Here is a 16937-nt window from a genome sequence, read left to right on the forward strand (position 1 = left end):
TGCTTAATTGACTGAGCCACCCAGGCATCCCGAGTTGCTAACTTTTAAAACAGAGACTAGTTCCTAGAAAAGCCAGATCTAGGACTTCTCTTGAAGAATCCAAAGATCCGGACACTGGTCCTGCTTTGGCATCGAGCCACAGTTGTTTACCCCCGAGTCAAGGCTGTCCCCTTTTTGTGGGGGGGGAGGGAACTCTCTATTTTACCCCATGGAGCTCAAGTGTCAAGTGTCCTTTCTCATCCAGATTGTGCTTCTGCTTGTCGTTCCGCCATACCCTAGCTACACATTTCCATGGCCATCTTGACTCTCGAAAGCCGCTGATTTTCCCTGTCTACCTCTAAGCCTGAGGACCCATTTAAATGAAAGAACAAATAGCTGCTTGGCTCCAATTATCCTGGGCCTACAGCTTGGGACATGCACGCATCTGGGGAAATTTAATTATCCTCCCAGAGAGGGACGGTGCTTTTACTGTTGAAGAGGAAAAAAAAAAAAAAAACCCAAAACAAAACCCGAAGAGCATATCGAATACATCTGTATAAATGGTGCCTGAATCTGGAGGGTTACAGAGCCTGGCAGCAGGGCTGAGGTGGGGGAGTGGAGACCCAGACTGTTAGCGGATATGTGCTCCTTATGGTAAAGGGTCTGCCCCTCCCTCCCTCAGTGCCTTGTACTTTGAGAGAATTAAATATAATCCCAATTATGAAGTAAATAATGCATTCCTAAGAAAGCCAGTAACAGTAGGATTGTCTGTATTTTGATATTTGTTTCAGACACTGTTAGTTGGCCATTTTCCTTTCCATTTCAATTATATGCAGGTTTAGCCTAACTAAGATTTGCAAGTTTAGCTTCACTCCCCAAACAGCAATTATTTTTGGGAATGTGTTTATATTTTAATTGTCCTCTAGAAAAAGGCTTTTATCGAATCATCGTTTCAGTAAGAATTTTCATTTTTTTGTCGGACACTTTCTCTACGACTTGGGAAAATTCAAATACGGCAAGTATGGGTCTCATGGTGAATTCAGCATCACAGAAGGGAAGGAACCAGAACTCTCTATTTGACCTTTCTGAAACAGAGCAACTTCCAGCGAACTCATTTTTTCTAAAAGTGCAAGAAATATAAGAATGCTTTACCTCTTGGTGATTTTATTGATACGTGTCTTGAGAGCATATACTGTTAATTTTTAAGTTTGGGAAAAAGGAAACTGCAAAGAAAGCATCCAAATATCTTGAATTGAAGATCACCATATGCAAATCAAACCTTTAACTGTCTTATTAAACTAGTATCTCACTACAGTTGCATTACAGATATAAAAATTCAGAAAGAAACACTGGGGAAACTTCTAAAGAGAGAAATAAGGTTGTCCTAGAAGTTGTTCTTTCCAACAAATAACAAAATGATAAAACTATACTTAGTGTATTTGGCTATAATATATATTAAGCCCCTATTATGCATTCTCCAAGCACTGTGCTAAGCGTTCATGTTTAGTATTTCCATTAATCTTCACGAAAGCCAAGGAGTGTGAGTTACTATCTCCATTTTACAGATGAATGAACTGAAGAACAGAGGATAAGGCACGTGACTGACCGCACACAGCGGAGCTGGGGTTTGAACCCAGGTGGATCTGATCACCCGAGCCTGTCACCTGAGCGAGAGGCACATGCTGTCCCCGCTTACTGCTATGGCTTTCTGTCCCGTGATTCCTATGTGTTAAGAAAAAGGACAGCAAAAGCGTGTTTCTGTCCCCGGCCACCCCTTCCTCTTCCGTGAGCAGGAAGCAGGGTCCGGGGTCTCCTGGTCTCTCATTTCCCTAGTGCCTGCCTCTTAACGAGATCGCAAAGGCTCGGAGTTAGAGATGCGTACTTCCACTTGGTGTGTTTCTTTATTCTCATTCCTTTCCTGAAGGGATGTGGAGCTACCTAAAGAGCAAAGGTACAGAAATCATAAAACCAACCCGACTAACACAACTTCAAAAGACCCAGTGGGTTTGGAAGAACTCCATTAGAAAGCCAAGCTAATAGAGAATGCTGGAAACCCCAAATGGCTCTGGGCTTCCAGGCAGCCAAGGAAGGCGAAGAGGGGCAAAGTAGCGTCTACAATTCCTGGAGCTACCTTGGAGATGGGGGGAGCCCCCAGACTCAGGACTTTGCAAGACAGCTTCTGACATTTACCGAAGACCCCGTTGCTGGAAGAAATGAAAGGACCGGCCTGGCCAGAAGCTAAAGCAGCTCAGCACCTCCGTTCTTAATACATCAATTTTACGAGTCCTCTATTCCGCAGGAGGCCGAACCATCCACGCCAGCAAGCAAGGCTCACCCCTTTCCCTCCCAGAAACTGCTTTGTGATTCCCCGCTGAGAGAGGCTTCCCCTCACAGGTAAACACATTTCCAAGGCCATTTGAAACACAAAACTGATCATATTTTCGAGAAGAGGTTAAACTTGTGTTTGAATATGGGGGGAAATCAGTATTTGGTCAGTAGAGGCAAGATTGACATTGAAGGTCGATGAGTCATGATGTGTGTTCAGGGGAGTAAACAAGATCTTTCTATTAGTTGAGTTTTTCATGTTTAGAGCACAAGACATGAAGTTCTCTTGAATATGGATGAGCTGAAACAAGTCTTTTTTAAACATGTTCTCAGAGAAAGTATTTAGAAGGAGAGAGAGAGAGAGAGAAAGAGAGAGAGAGATGATCTTCATGTACCTGGAGAAATGACCTGAACCAGCAGGAAGCCATCCCAGGAGAAACAGTACTGGCCTTAAAGTGACAGCTGCTGGGTTTGACTGGGGGTTCTTGCTAAACTGAGCTAGTGGGCAACCAGCTCTCATGTTAGAGACACAAGTCAAACAGCCCTCTTTCTTCCTTCTCAACACCTAGTGTCAAAGCAGCTCCACCATGCTGCTGTGATTCCCATCACTGGCAATGTGGCACAGGCCTCTTGGAGTTGTGCAGTGCACAACCTATGTACCCATACATGGCAGCCCTGAGGGAGGGGAATCTCTTTTCTTTTGGAAAGTTCCTCTTTCTGTTTTCTGGTCTGCTGGATGGACAAGTACAAAAATATAGAGCCAATGACTTAGACAAATATGTTGATGTGTTTCGCTTTAACCCCCCCAAAATTACCAAGTAGGTGAACATAGAATTGGGTTTTTAAACTAATTTAAGAGGGGCGCCTGAGTGGCTCAGTGGGTTAAAGCCCCTGCTTTTGGCTCAGGTCATGATCCCAGGGTTCTGGGATCGACCCCGTGTCCGGCTCTCTGCTCAGCGGGGAGCCTGCTTCCTCCTCTCTCTCTGCCTGCCTCTCTGCCTACTTGTGATCTCTGTCTGTCAAGTAAATTAAAAAAAATTTTCTTTAACTAATTTAAGATACAGAAAAGGAGTCAGCTGCACTAAGAAATCCTGTGGTGAATTTTTTCATAAAGAGAGGAAGCCTTTCACCAAGTAAATAATCATCCTATATAATTCGAAAGTCTTGGATTTCCTTGCCTTTGTTTTGCTTCAAATAAAGTATGTTGAAATGAAGAACATTGATCTGGAATGTGACTTGGGCTGTGGAATTTTTAAAAGATCCCAGGTGATGCTAATGTCCAGACAGATGTCAAAACCACTGGGGTAGTCCAGTTCTCTCCCCTTTCTCTAGACAAATCTCTCCTAGGAGAGATCTTTACTGGATTAGAACACAGACAAGAGCTTAGCCATCAAGTCTGTCTGTTTTCTTTCACATCCTTGTGTGTTTCACATACTACATCTTGAAACTTCTGGTTTAAACACATTTCATTTTACGTCAAATAATTTTGAACATCTACTCTGCATTAGGCACTTAAAAAAAAAACCCAACTGACATTTCAAGGATCAGAACATTGTTCAAGAGAGAAGATGCGTTCTTAATTTAGCCACTAGATGGCAGGAATTTGTAAATCAAAGTGAACATATACCCAAAGCCCACCCTAAATCAAAGCATTTTTTACTACAAAAGCAAACAAATGGCCCCTAGGTAGGGATGGGACAGCCTTAGGTAGTGTTTTAACGGAAGTGCAATTTATCTCTGATGCCTCTAGAGTTCCCTCTCCCCCACCTGCTTCGACTCTGCCCCCATTGGGTGCTGCCCGGCCCCACTGGCCCCACGCTGGTGTGTGATCTCCAGGTCCGCTCCTCCTGCTGGGAGCACCATGTCTCCTGGTGATCAGGAAGGGCTGGGAGAGCCGACCAGGTGGCTAAGGTGGGGCACAGTGAGTTTTCATCTTTTCCCAGTCTGTAGTGGCTTCTGGGGGACAATGCGACTGGCAGAGCTGGGGTGGGAATGCGGACACAGGATCCAGGACGCCTGCTGACCCAATCCATGGAGGCCCCAGGCCCGTGGAACCCTAGGCAAGTGGGTCTGCTGGCCTGGATGACATCCCCCCTGTAGCTGGCATTAGGACTGTTCCCCTGTTTAAACGATGACAGAGAAGCCAAAGTCTGCTCTATGCCCCACTCTGACCTGTCAGCGCTAGCAGATGGATAAGGCTGTTTCTGCTTTAGTCTGTTTAGCCTCAGACTAGGTAGGCGCTCTCCCACGGTCTGAGTCCTTGCAGAAACAATGTCTTTTTTAAGGCTCAGCTAAAATCCCTACCTGCTAATTTTCAGCTACCCAAGTTATAGAATGAAACTGCTCGTCTATAGCAATGACCGAGTGCTTTTGACAGTCAGGCGGGACAAAAGAAGCCTGTAGAACACCCATCTGGGGGCACCTGGGTGGCGGGGTCAGCTGAGCATCCAACTCTCGATTTCGGTTCGGGTCATGATCTTCGGGTCCCAGGATCGAACCCTGTGTCAGGCCCCGCACTCGGTGCTGACTCTGCTTCGTTTTCTCTCTCTCCCTCTCCCTCTGCCCTTTCCCCTGCTCATGCCCCCCACTCCCGTCTCTAAATAAAGAAATAAATAAAATATTTTTTTAAAACAACCACATCCACCTGACTCATTGCCACTTTCCAGTGGAGGAAAGATGTAAGCAGTAACAAGGGAATCTTGCTTTATAAGCACTTTTGGGCAATAATAACATCTTTAGCAAGAGGAATGGGGAAGACCACCAAAATCCACCTGCTCCTTCACGGGCCCATGGCCACACACGTGAAAAGTCGGAGAAAAACCTACTGAGCATGTGATTTGGAATGGTATCTAAAACATTGTTGTAAAGTAAGTCCATCCTGTGTTTCCTGATGTTTCAGGTATGTGCAAATTTCCCAGTTGCGTTTGCAGTTAGGGGCGGGCTGGTGGCTGAGTTCTAGCCAGTGGAACTGGAGCAGAAATGACATGGAGCTCCATAGCCTCCCCCATGGCCTTCCTCACTCCCTGCTGGCCTGGGGCGGGGGGGGGGGGGGGACCACTGCAGTGTGCCTGGAAGCCTCCTGCTGAAGACGGCAGAGCTGCCATCAGCCTGGGACCCTGAGCCACTGTGTGGAGCAGAGTCCCTCCCTTCCCTCTCCCCACCGACCTCGCCCACTGCACCCCACTCCCATCCTGTAAGGACCTATTTAGCAAGAGGATTTCATTAAAGTTAAACTGTCCCTGCTCCCCTTCCCCCAGGGGATTCAGTTAGAAACAAGTCCTGGAAACCAGCTCCAGGTAACAAAGCCCAGATACAGGGGTGGGTCAGGCCAGGTGGAGACATCCGATCAGTGGTGGGGGGGGGTGCATACTGTCTCCCTGGTTACCAAGCAGTATGGGCCCCCGCCCCTTGGGAGCCTTTTGGGTGCCAATCCCAATCAAGGTGTAATAGGCTGGTTCAAATGTCTACTAGGGTCAATTGTAACTCAACTGGTCACCTAGCATCACTGTGGAGTTTCCTGTGTGTGTTACAATCTCATTGGCCACCTGTGCGTGGCCAGGCCTGAACGCATGGCCTTTGCCCTTAAAAGCTAGTCTGTGAAACAGAGAAGGGTCGCCCTCTCTTGTAAGAGGTGCGGCCCCGAACGTTCGGTTAGATTCTTGATGCTTGGCATGAAATAAAGCTTTGCTTGACCTTCGCTTTATATCAGTCTCGCTCCTTTAATCACGGACCCATTATTGGGGCATAACACATCCCTCTACTGGGGAGATTATAGGCTCCCAGTTGGCAAAAGCATACCTTGCACCAATAAAATCACTGCCAACAAGCTAGAGGAAGACTTCACGGTAGAGGGCAACTGCAAATCACACTCTGGGCATCTCATTTCCCTGAGGGCTGCAGGACTCTGGCTCTCACTGCCGGACGCCAGACCAGATCATCCCACAAACCCTGGTCACGTGCTCTTTTCGTTCATGAGCCCTTACTCTAGTGGCTTTTTAATACCCCACCTCGACGGAAAGCCACTTAAAGCCAACGGTGGATGAGTGGACCATAGCAGCGTGGAGGTAGACACAGGGCTGGGGGGAGGGGAGGGACCAGGGCCTGGAGAAAGATGAAAGGTCCCCCCACCACCCAGGACCCTGGACCAGCTGCCCACCCTCCACCCCACTCCCACCCCCGCCGCTGCACACAGCTGTCTCCTCCCTCGTGAACAGTGCACCTGCCCGTGGTCTCTTCCAGCGCTAACATTTTTAGGATTCTGTCGACATTCAGTTTTGGGGGGGGTACATTTTTGCTTTTCTTTCATTTAGTTTTTATTCTGATAAACACCGACTTGATAAATTTTTCATTGGCTAATCCCCGCCATCAATATTGTATTGGTTTCAGGTGTAGAAACGCGGATCGTTTAAAACGGGGGTTGGCAAACTTCTTCTGTAAAGAGCCAGATGGTAAATATTTTAGGCTCTGTGGGCCTCAGGGGCCCTCCCCCCACCCCCACCCAAAGACTCCCAGACTTAGTCTGCCCTTGTCATGGGAAAGCGGCCAGCAAAGGCAAGCCAGCAAATAGGCGGGACTGTGCGCCAGGACAACTTCATTTACTGCAATAGGCGCTGCTTCCCAGCCCCCATGCTCCACGGCCCCTCCCCCACCCCCGTGTTTCTGCCGCAGGTACCACGGCTTGCAACCGCCCCATTTCGACCCTCATTAACCTTGGTAGCGCTCCAAAATATGTACGTACAATAGTTACTGCCCAGGAAGCTTGCACTGTCTCAACTAAGCCTCCAGCTGATTTAAGTTCAAGTTGGAGACCCCTGCTCCAGAGGATTTTCTCTGTTGTTATTGCAAATGTATGTAAAACAGTGTTTAAAAATATGTTTGCTTTTTTCTTAAGCCCAGTCCTCCTGTTACTAGCCCCGCCTTTATCATCTCCACTTTCTTTGAGACTCACTCCCTCCTTTGGGGGTGGAGGTGGAGGAGCGAGACTGTCTTCCAGTAGCTTCCGGAGCAATAATGCATAGGAAATAAAGTTTTTGCAGTTCTGCAAGTCTGAAAATGTCTTCAGTATACATCATTCCCACAACTCCAAGCTTGGATGGCTGTAGAACTCTTAATTGGAAATTGTTTTCTCCCAGTATTTTAAAGGTTTCCTTCTATAAACAGTAGTCCCCCTTATCCGTGGGGAATTCATTCCAGAACCTCCGATGGATGCCTGAAACCCCATCTAGTATGGCAGGCTACATGCCATGTTTTGTCCTATACACACAGACAGGGTTTCATCTATAAATTGGGCACAGTAAGAGATTAACAGTAATAATAATAAAACAGAACAGTTACAACGATGTGCTGTAATAAAAAGGCAAATAGGGCCTCTCTCTCAAGACACCACCTTGGGCTGTACTCACCCTTTCTCTTGGGATGAGGTGACCTGAAGAAATGCCTGCGTGATGAGATGAAGTGCGGTGATGGTCACAGGCACTGTCACACAGCGTTAGGCTACCCTTGACCTTCTAAGGAGGCGTCAGGAGGAGGAGCATCTGCTTCCCAACAGCAGTTGACTTGGGTAACCCCAGCCACGGAAAGAGGAACAGCAACAGCGGATAAACAGGACGGCCCTAGTTCTTCCAGCTTCTTTTCTGCTGAGAAACTCAGAGCCTTTCAACTTTTAGAAAAAAAGAAAAGAAAAGAAAAAAAGCCTTTCAGCTTCTGATTTTTTGGCACAAGATTGTTTCTTCCCCACTTTCCCTCTGGAAGCATTCCTCTGCAATCTCCACCCCCCCCCCTCGGGCTTTTTCCCAATTTTAACATCAGAAGATTCCCTTTGATGATAATAATATCACATAATAAAAGCTAACATTTGTATGGCACTTACAGTCTGGCAGAAACTCTTTCAAGCACTTTACACATATTAACTCACTTAATCTTAACATTCCTAAATGCAAGGGGTTATCAGAGATGAGGACACCTGAGGCTAATGTTTCAACCTTCGGCTAATATTTAAGACACGGCACCAAAGAGAGGAGCGGAAGCCGTGTACCAGAGAATGGGGCTTGTCAACCAGGGGTTCCACGGAGAGTGATGGAGACATCAGTGACAAGTGGAATAATGGCCCCCAAAGATGTCCTCGTTCTCAGCTCTGGAACCTGAGAAAATCTTGGTCATTAAATTGATATTTGGGTGTTTCAACAGAAATGTAGAGAAAATGGAAAATGTGAAATTCCCATTTTTTCAAAACTTACCCAGGGTCCTTTGCAAATAAGTCAGATTCGCTACAGTACAGTACATTTTAAGCACGTTAATGAATATACTGGCAGATTTTTGAATTAGCACCAAATCTCTGTATTTGAACGAACTTCCTTGAGGTCTACATAGTAAATGAGGGATTCGTGCTAATTATCTGAAAAACATGTGCTGAGAAATCGTTGAAATGTTTTAACCCCCAATTAAATGTCCAGGGAAGTGCATTTTGTATTTTATTCATTCTCCCAAGTCCATCAAAGTGATGTTGCTCATAAAGCTAGAATATTCTTAGAGACAGCGGTGAAGTTCTTGTATGGACCATAAGCCCTGAGAAGGAGATGGAGGTTTCAAACGATTTTCAGCCCGAACAGCTTCTTTTCCACGCTGTTTGACAGCACCTTTAAGGACTTATACGTTTTTCAAAGATTCCCAAGTCCTCAGCTGAGAAAAATTCCCGCTCCTCCTAGAATAGGCCCCACTGTTTCCCACTTTGCATGGAGTAAATTGATTTCCCATGTAGCTGCAAATAAAGTGCTCCTTCTCTCTCAAATCTCACATCCAGGGTGGGCCACAAACTTAAAACATATTTTAGAATACAGACCTTTACAGGTGACTCTTAAGAGTAGTGGTTCTCCGGGCACCTGGTGGGCTCTGTTGGGCAAACGCGTGACTCTAGATCTCGGTGCTGTGAGTTCGAGCCACAGGCTGGGTGTAGAGATTACCTAAAAATAAAATCTTAAAAAAAAAAAAAGAGCGGTGGTTCTCCAAGTGTGGGCGCCCTGGTCCCACCCAATGTTAATATCACCTGGGAACATGATAGAAATGCAATTTATTGGGGCCCGTCACAGCCCTAGTGAATCGGAAACCCTAGAGATGGGTCCAGAGTGTTAACTAGCCCCCCAGGGAACTGCAATGTACAGTCAAGTTTGAGAAGTCCTGGCTTCGAGGACTCCAGGATGAATTGCAATTTTAGCAGCTGGCGCCGTGTTGACATCCTGAGGATACTCAATAAATTTTTCAGTGAAGGAACCTAAGAAAGACTCACTTAAGACACCCAATATTGGAAGAGACAGCTAATGGGCATAGTATATCTTTAATCTTTATAAAGGATCAATGGAAGAACCCATCATGCAGGCAGCCAATGACGCTTATGTAACTGTAGTTAAAGGTGTTGTGTCGACTTTGCGACCAAGTGTCCTTTACTCAATACCCTGCTGTGATAAATGAGCTTACTTTAGGAAAAAAGTTTGTTTCTGAAGAAGAATTAAAAAAAAATACATAAGCTAAGTCTGCCTTCTTCTGCTTTGCGGTCCAGAAGCTTAGAGCCATGAGAGCCTTCTCCGCTCTCTTTGTCACTGGGTCTCTTAATTTTCTCTTTACCCTGTTGTGCCTTTTGCACGCTCACGGGAGTAGCCTCAAAGCCTTTGGAAAACTCAGGGTATAGGTTTGAGATAAGAAGGTGCCCGAAGGGCTGCACGCAGCCCCGAGGCCAGAACCAGGTAGCAGAAACCAGGCTGTAAAGGTGACCTTGATCACACAGGACAAAGCAGCAGCCTGCACTTGAGAACAGGCTGAAGACTCTGGAACAGGGGAAGAGACTCTGGAACACTTGGCAGGACGGGGGTGCAGCCAAGAGAATGTGAAAAACCCTAAGGGAATGGCAAACAGGAATTTCTGGAAATCACACCCGGAGCTCCTCCTCTCTTTGATCAGTTGGGTGACTTGGGGGAAGATCAAGTTTAGTGGAACTTGGCCTTCCAGTTGGGGGCATGCGTGGGCTCCTTCTGGGGGTATGTTGCTCACAGATCCTCTCTACCTTGTAACTATACTGAAGGAGCTTGTATCCTTGGCCTGGGATATTTCCAGCAATTGTATCCTTGCCCTGTTGTGACAACCAAGCAGTAGTTTGAAACAGAAACGACGGTGGGGCACCTGGCCAGCTCGGTCAGTGGGGCCTGTGACTCTTGATCTGGGGTCATGAGCTAGAGTCCCGTGTTGGGTGCAGAGATTACTTGAAAACATAAAAAATAAATAAAATAAAAACGACTGAGATGGGGTGGTCTTAACACATGCCCAGAAATCCTTGGCCTTGGCTCCCATCAAGAGCTGCTGAATACAGGTGGGCATCCGTCGCACCTGTATGAGAACGCAGCTTCATGGAGGGAGATGCTCTGGGACCTCTGAGGCAAGGTCATCAAAAGTGATGTGAGGGCGGGAGAGGCGAGGCTGCTGGGGCACCGCCGCAGGGAGGAGTCACGGCTGGAAGACCACCGCACTACAGAATGACCTTGGAGGGGGGCTCCGTGGCTCCCCGCTCCAGCTGATTGCATCTGCCCAGCCCACCCGCAGACCAGGGACTGAGGAGCCTTGAGACAACTGCAGCCTCGGCCATCAGCTGACTAGTCACATGGGAAACCCCAAGCCAGCACCTACTTCGTGGCTCCACTTCCCAACCCCGTCATGGGCTCTTCCCCTCCGGCCAGTCTCTCCAATGACTTGCTTCCTCGAGATCCTACCCTCTTCTCTCTCCATTCTTTGACCTTTCCTTGGATCGCAGCACCCCCATTACTCCCATGACCTCAGCTTGGGGCGGGAATAGTGGCAGGTGCTGGTGACAGCCGGCCCACCAGCCATGGCGCTGCTGATACAAGAGGGACACGTTCAGGTCTCCGGTGGCGACCCCTGATCTCATCCCCAGCACCAGGGGGTGAATCATGATCGGTCTAATTTTAACATGGGGGTCTCGTTCCCTTTGGCCATTGATTGGTTTGGGGGGAGCATTTCTTCCAGGGCTGGTCATGAGCTGACAAGGGAAGTTTGCTCGGGAGTTTGCCTTCCCATGTAAAGAAACTACAAGAACGTACGAGTTGGCAGGGAGGGACCTTCTGACCACCATCCTTTCCCACGTCCTCCTGCTTGAAACATGACTGTTACGTCCGGAGATGGAGCAGCTTCTCAACCTCTAAAGCAAAAGGCCAACAGGCTGGGGAAGGAGGAACCACAAGACAGAAAGCATTTGGCTTCTCGGGAGCATTACCATCGCCCGATCTCACTCTTCCAACTTCCTCCCTCTGCATCTTTTTGTGGAGGAAGGAAAATCACACATGGAGCTCTTAGCGTTCTGCACGAATTTCCTTGGATAGGCTTGCCTGGTTGCAAGGGCTACTTCTCCAGTCTTGGCGCGCGTTGCTTCTAACCGTTCACACTAGTGACCTTGAGTTCTACTGCCAGGCAACTGGATCCAAGGCAGCTTTCAGGGGGAGATGTCACAGCACACAGCCTTCTTGGGCAGCCGTAGCCAACGACCTATGGGGTTAGAGCTTTGAGACCCAAACTCTTTCTTCTTCTTTTTTTTTTTTTTAAAGATTTTATTTATTTATTTGACAGACAGAGATCACAAGTAGGCAGAGAGGCAGGCAGAGAGAGAGGAAGGGAAGCAGGCTCCCCACTGAGCAGAGAGCCCGACGTGGGGCTCGATCCCAGGAGATCTCAGATCCCTGAGATCATGACCCGAGCTGAAGCCAGTGGCTTAACCCACTGAGCCACCCAGGCGCCCCAAACTCCTTCTTCTTGAAGTGAAACACCCCAGAGCACCTCCAGGATCCCAGTGACTAAGGAACTAGGATGAGAGTCAGACCCCAGGCAGTCTTGTCCCCTAGGTCAGAACTCTGTTATTTTTGAACTCTTGATCACACTCTATTGAAATAACAGAAATCCCAGAGCAAAAGGGCTCACAGCCCAGTTAGGATTACATTCATGTTTTCACGTGCCCTATCGCTTTCTAGTTCTTCTCAAGTCTGTACATTCAATTTTTGTATGTTTGCAATAAATTTTTTTTTTACAGCATTTTATGTTTGATGAGTCCCTGTATTACCAGATGCATTCTTTTCCATCTGCTGATCTTCTGTCCCCAAGCCCTGCTCTGCAAACCTTTCTGCCCTGGCCCTTTCTCCACCTGTCATGAAGACAATTAGTTTTAAGAACCGGTAGAATGATGTAAATGTGAGAACACCAGAATTTGGCTTTGCTCTTTGTGGGTTGTGTGATCGCAAGCATCTTTTGTCATTTCTTTGTGCCTCATTTCCTCATCTGTAATACTGGGATCATAACACAAGGATTTCCCTCCCAGGGTTGTTGGGAGGCTGAAACGGATATTATCTATCCTTGCCCACAGAGTCCCTGGAGCACAGGAAGCGCTCAGCGCACTCTCGAGCTAAACATCGCACACCTGTTTGCTATGTGTATTTCCGCCTGGCAGGTCAAGACAATCTTGGCCAGATATTGGGTTCTTCAACTGCAATTCTTTTTTCTCCATTGTGTATGGATGTCATTCACATCCTTCTAGGTTTTTTTGTTTTGTTTTTTTGAGAGGGAAGGGACGGGAGGAGGGGCAGAGGGAGAGAGAGAGAGAGAGAGAATCGCAAGCAAGCTCCACGTCCAGCATGGAGCCCAATGCAGGGCTTGATCTCATGACCCCAAAATCATGACCTGAGCAGAAATCAAGAGTTGGATGCTCAGCCAACTGAGCCCCCCAGGTGCCCCAGGTCCTTCTAATTTTAAATATTGCTTATGAGAAGTCTGATGGCTGCCTGATTGTTCTGCCTTCCTAAGTAATCCATGATTTTCATATGAACTATGCTTATAAGATTGTCTCTGGGGGCACCTTGGGGGCTCAGTGGGTTAAGCGTCTGCCTTCGGCTCAGGCCATGATCTCAGGGTCCTGGGATCGAGCCCCACATCGGGCTCTCTGCTCAGCGGGGAGCCTGCTTCCCTTCCTCTCTCTCTGCCTGCCTCTCTGTCTGCTTGTGATCTCTCTGTCAAATAAATAAAATAAAATAAAATAAAATAAAATAAAATAAAATAAAAAAGATCGTCTCTGTACCTCTGGAACTCAGGAATATCATCAAGACATTGAAAGGCTAGGGCCTTTGATTTCCATTAATCTTACCTGGATCTCGGTGGGCCCTTTGGTCTGCGGCCTTGTCTTTTCTTCAGAACAGGAAAATCATTCTTTTATTATCTCTTTAATTATTCACCTCCCTTTTGTTCTTTTCCTGCTTCCAGAACTCCTGTTACTTACATATTACTGTCCCTGACCTCTTGTCTTCGTGTATCCTATCTTGTTCTTCCTAAATTCTGCTTCGGCAATTTTTCTCCAGAACTTTTTCATCTTCCCAAACAGAAACTTTATGCCATTAAACAATTCTCCCCCGCCCCAGTCCCCATCACCATTCTATTTTCTGTCTCTATGAATGTGACTATTTTGCATATGTCACAAAAAATATTTTTAATTAATTTTTTTTTTTTTAAAGAGAGGAGCACCTGTCTGGCTCAGTCAGTGGAACCTGTGACTCTTGATCTCAGGGTCGGGATTTGGAGCCCATGTCTGGTGCAGAGTTAACCTAAAAGAAAAAAAGATTAGATACCTCACATTGAGTAGAATCACATAGTATTTGTCTCTTTGTGTCTGGCTGATTTCAATTAGCATAATGTCCTCGAGGTTCACCCACATCCTAGTAGGTGACAGGATTTCCTTTCTTTTTTAGGCTGAGTAATACCCCATCGTAGGGACGGGCCACACCCTGGTTCTACGTTTTCCTGTCGGTGGAGATCTGAATGCTGCTATTCTGAACACCAGTGTCCACGCGTCTGCTCGAGCCCTCGTTTATTTGGGGGGTATACGCAGCTGTGGAATCGCCAGGTCTTAGAATAACTCAGTTCCAATTCGGGAGGAGCCATCACATTGCCTTCCACGGTGACTGCTCCGTGTCACATTCCCAGTGACAATGCAGAAGGATTTTCCTTTTCTCCACGTGCTCGCCAAAACAGTCAGCGCATGTCAGCAATTCTCCCACCTGTGAGGTAAAGTATCTCCAGGAGGAAGGCGTCTCTTTGTCTAATTTGCACAAAGGTATCCTACGGACTAATGGCAACGTTTTTGGCTGTGGCGTTAATGAACGCTGCCAGCTCTTTCTGCCATCAGCTTCTCAGCTCCGGCCTCTGGCCCATCCCCCAAACACACCGTTCCTCTGAGAGTGTAGAGTGTAGTGTCCACTCCCACTAAGTTATTCGGCACCATTTACCGAGGCTCCCCCGGGGGGGGCAGGGTTCTACAGGGTTGGCCTGCCTATCCTCAAAGGCACGAGTGTGCACCCTGGCAAGGGGGCCCCAGGCAGCCGAGGGAATGCCCATCAGATGGCTGCCTTCTCCACAGTGGCTTGCTTTCAAGGCAATAAAACCCGGAAAATAGCGTAACTGGGATTTGAACTCACGTCTGTGTGACTCCCCTGACCACAGTTCCCAGGTTCACTGGTCCCTGACAAAACATGACTGTCTCTCTCCTGCATGTGTCAACGGAGGCATTTGGCTTCTTCTCCCAGCTGACTAAGGAGCAGAGCTGGTAGTCTGGTCCTCTGACCACCATTCACGCAGAACGGGAGCAAGCCTCCTAGCAAGTGCCCACAAGATTTAATGTGCCACTGAATGACCCGGTTGCTAAGACTGGTAAACAGACATCTGGTGCTCACAGATTCACAAAAACACATAAATTTCATAGAAAGTTCTGTACTTTTGAAACCAACCAATAAATTGGATTTTCTTCTTCATGACATCCCCGAGTGTTTATGAAAAGAGCCAAGAAATTATAAGCAAAGGCTGATTGAACGATTACTCACAACTAATTTCAAAAGTGAGTGATGAAAACCGTGTCATTCTAAATATACACTCAGTGTGGGATACGGGTGATTTGTTGACATCTTATTTCCCAACTTCTCACTGTGAAAATTTTCAAATATATAGGGAAGCTGAAAACAACAGTGCAGCCACCACCAGACAGCGGTCACCTAAATTCCACAGTGACCCTGTTTTACTGTATTTGCTTTGCTTATCCAGTGACCTGGCTTTACTTTTGCTGAATCTCTTGAAAGCTACAGGTGCTATCACGGATCACGTATCTCCTCAAAACAAGGATGTATTCTTTATGATCATAATAACTTCTCACACTTAAGGAAGTGAATAATGTCCTCACCACCCTGCCGTTTGCTGGGCTGCCCCGGCTCCGCCGAGCACTTCGGGCTTCCGCTGGGTTCTCGCGCTCAGCTCTGCACTTCAGCCAGTCAGCGGGGCTGCTCTGGTCCTGGAGGCTGCCTGGCTATCAGCTGGGGTGTTGGGGGCAACTGAGCCCCGCGTCTCTCCCCACCTAGAAGGCTTGTCTGAGGTTTCCAATGCGCTAGCCACATAGTCTGTAGGCCACAGCCTTCTCGAGGGTCCCAGCTCTCTCCTGGGCCTGCACCCCTGTTTTCCCATTAGCTTCACCTTTTCTTCCTTACCTCAATTAGCCACCATGGCAACACCTTGACTCTGGAAAACAGCTCTGGCTTGCTGGGTGTAGCGTTTTCGGGCAATCTGGACTTCTAGCTCGTTTTCCTGCCTTTGTCTGCCTCTGTCCTTTTTGGCAACCCTTCCTGGCCTTCAGCCACGCAGCCACGGGAGGCAGTGCTCCGAAGGACGGCGGCCAACCGCACCTAAGCAACCCCACCAGTGCAGCCGAAGCCCCAGCCTGCGGGCTCTTAAGGCCACCTGCTTCCTCTTAATCTGTGGGGCTCACACTGACTAGGAGAGTAACTGAAACCACCCCCTTTCATCCTTCATTTCCTTCTGCCCAGCCTTCTGGATGTTTCTCTCCCCTCCGCCCACCTGCGCTTCCTGCACTCAGGAGACCCTTCCGGTGGGAGGCAACCTCCACTCCCCAGCGGAGAGAAGAGCCGGGGAGTTGCTGGTGGAGTCACGTGAGCGGGCCTGGTCAGTCGGCCCTTGTGGCAGATCTCTAGGACTTACTAAGCTCGTGCAAACGGAAGCGTTACACTTCTTCAAAAGCTGCCCATTTGCCCCCCCCCCCCAGCTCCTGGCAATCACCATTCTGCTTTCTGCTTCTCTGAGCTCGACCGCTGTAGAACCCTCATATAAGTGGAATCATGCCACATTTCTCCTTCTGCGATTGGCTTATTTTGCTTTGCAAAATGTCCACCAGGTTCATCCATGTTTTTGCGGATGGCGGGACTTCTTTTTGATGGCCGAACATTATTCCAGTGTATGCGTATCACATGTAATGATCTCTATATAATGCATTATATCTAACATGCCTACATTGGAATAAATATCTTAATAGATATATATAACGCATTATACATAGATGTGTAAAATGCATGTTCTGGATGTAGTCATCTGTCAGTGCACACTCAGGTTGCTTCGGCATCTTGGCTGTTGTGAACAGGGCCGCTGGGAACATGAGGGTGCAGATCTCATGACCCATTGAGCCACGGAGAACTAGGAAGAGCCGGACTTGGATTAGCGCCGTGTCTGAAGCCAGCAGCAAAGCGAGGGGCTCCAGCCGCTGA

At 47.7% G+C, this 16937-nt stretch overlaps 1 protein-coding gene across 6 annotated transcripts in view; it reads right to left on the bottom strand.

Moving 5' to 3' along the window:
* The window catches only part of PRPS2 (phosphoribosyl pyrophosphate synthetase 2), a 65216-nt gene extending 49094 nt beyond the window's left edge, over nt 1-16122 (bottom strand). For 2 of the 6 annotated variants that reach the window (XM_082717104.1, XM_082717101.1), the window contains exon 1: nt 7707-7816. The gene's annotated coding sequence lies outside the window, so the exon portion shown is untranslated. Of the gene's footprint in view, nt 1-7706; nt 7964-9142; nt 9277-15869 lie in introns of those variants that run through there. The other 4 variants (XM_082717105.1, XM_082717106.1, XM_082717102.1 and 1 more) reach the window with 4 other exon arrangements.
* Between the last annotated feature and the right edge of the window lie 815 nt (nt 16123-16937).

This window comes from Mustela nivalis (genome assembly GCF_964662115.1).
Source record: "Mustela nivalis genome assembly, chromosome: X".
Classification (NCBI taxonomy): domain Eukaryota; kingdom Metazoa; phylum Chordata; class Mammalia; order Carnivora; family Mustelidae; genus Mustela; species Mustela nivalis.